The sequence below is a fragment of the Phyllostomus hastatus genome, unplaced genomic scaffold (genome assembly GCF_019186645.2).
Source record: "Phyllostomus hastatus isolate PE091 unplaced genomic scaffold, TTU_PhHast_1.1 phas_scaffold_93, whole genome shotgun sequence".
Classification (NCBI taxonomy): domain Eukaryota; kingdom Metazoa; phylum Chordata; class Mammalia; order Chiroptera; family Phyllostomidae; genus Phyllostomus; species Phyllostomus hastatus.
This window is the reverse complement of record NW_025334042.1, coordinates 29,352,985-29,355,136: the sequence shown is the minus strand read 5'-3', so window position 1 is coordinate 29,355,136 and position 2,152 is coordinate 29,352,985. Positions and strand designations below refer to the sequence as shown.

General features: G+C 34.7%; 1 non-coding gene across 1 annotated transcript; it reads right to left on the bottom strand.

Moving 5' to 3' along the window:
- Positions 1-1,643: 1,643 nt before the first annotated feature.
- LOC123813183 lies at positions 1,644-1,750 on the bottom strand. Its single transcript, XR_006784677.1, has one exon. It is a non-coding gene; the product is annotated as a U6 spliceosomal RNA (small nuclear RNA).
- Between the last annotated feature and the right edge of the window lie 402 nt (positions 1,751-2,152).

Sequence of the window (2,152 nt, the reverse complement as noted above, 5' to 3'; positions counted from 1 at the left end):
ACTATTACTAGCTACTTACAAGCGCAAAATCCCGTTGTTACGATGCTACAGAGATTCTATGATGAAAATAATGAATTTCTTTTTTAAGGTATCTTGGGAAACAATAATATTTCACTCATGAGAAAATTCTTAATAGGAAAAAAATACTCCTATATTTTTTAATGTTTTTTAAAATTTATTGATTTTAGAGAGAGAAACATGGATGTGACATTCCTTTTATGTATGCATTCATTGGTTGAAAATGCTCATATTTGTTAAAGTTCTATCAATCACACTATGTATTGGGTAGGAAAAGACCATCATTAATGCTTTCTGCGGTTGTTTTTCCTGAGGACAAGAATACAACGCCAGATGTTTTGTATTTACTTTTATATTATGCACTGTTGCTTTCATATGTGAAATTTCTATGGACTTGAGTAAGTAAACTTGAATAAGTCCATAGAAATTTGTGTGTGTGAGGAGAAAATAAAGATTGTCACCAGTCTGCAAAAAAATGTATAAAATATATACATACATTGTAGCCCTACCTTTTGCCTTCAATATACAGCTTTAGTACACACGAAAGAGGAAAGTTCATATTGATTAATATCAATAAATTGTAAATTAACTGTTGTTTTAAAAAAATACATCTACAGGTTAACATATAGAATGACACTGGTGGCTCTGAAATGAGAAGTCCAGTTGTCTGTCTTCCTTTCCCCCTACCCCTCCCAGTTCTCCCAGGACTGTCCCCAGAAGCGAAGAAAGGCAAGCATTGCTACCATTGGTTGTTTTGCTGGTTACCATCAAGGTTGGATTAACTGCGCAGCTTCAGGGTCTTCCAGGTCGAGTCTGTCCCAAGGCAGTGGCCCAGGAATGGATCCAGGTTATGCAAGGCTTAAAATGTACATATCTTGGGGGTGGCGGTGGGGGGGGGGGACTTTAAGAAAAATAATGCATATTTACAAGTACAAAACTTCTAGGGTTCTTCCCAGTGCTTGTCAGGAGCCCCTTGTCAGTGAATATTTCCAAAGGCTAAACTTTATTATTTCAGGGTTAATCTGCCTTTGTTTGCCATTTTTAGACTTACCAACAGCATTAGACAGCATCTATTGATGGCCAGTTCAGAAGCATGAGACATTAGTGTATCTACCCAACATACCAATTTCTCCTTCACCCATCTCCCTTCTAGTTTTTAGAGTTGTGCTAGTGTTATTATATTGATAAAGTCTATGACAGTCACTAAATTATGTTTCTTATCCTTGGTAGATTCATTCCCCAAACCAGTAAGCAGCAAATACAATATTGCTACATAAATGATATTTTCTGTTGAATCAGGTAATGTGGTCAGATGCATAAAGAAATAAAAGCAAACTTGTATCACTTAATTTTTCTACTCTAAGGGGGATCTTCCAGCATCTTGGATTTACGATATTCTTAATTTTTCTCTAGTTTTTTTAACTTCTTCTAGAAGACTTAGCTGTTCCTATTTCTTGTATTCTTGTTTTCTTTTTTTGTATTCCTTTACATACTTCTGGTATTAACTCCCCAAATAATTTTATGTAGTTTTGTAGAGTTCCTGATATCCTTCAAAATCAAATGACTTCACAGACAATTGCTAATTTCAGAAAATATTTTATTTATTCATTCATTCATTTATTTACTTTAATATGGAATGCTTCACCAATTTGCGTGTCATCCTTGCACAGGGGTCATACTAATCTTCTCTGTATCGTTCCAGTTTTAGCTTATGTGCTGCTGAAGTGAGCACCAGAAAATGTGCTTCATGCACAGATTTCAAAGATAAGTTTCCTTTAGTTATCCTTTCTGTACATGACCATAATGATATGTCTTTAAGACAAGTTTCACAGAAAATTATAGGCATGAAGAAAAGCAGGGTGGGTAGGCATGATCAGGTAATGTTTAATTCATCTCCAGGTAAATAAGACCATTCTGAGACAGAGTCACCTTTTGTAATTGCTAAAAGGTATGCATTTTATGGATAAAAGCATAGAGGAAGTAGTGGACGTTAATTACACTCTTCAACCAGAAGAGTTACTATTTTCTAAAAATATAAACACTTTTTCTAAAGGGTTTTTCTTTTTTTTGTTTTCTCAGTTTCCAAGTAAGAGCAGCTATCCCCTATGAGCAAACAAATGCTCTAAATTTGTAC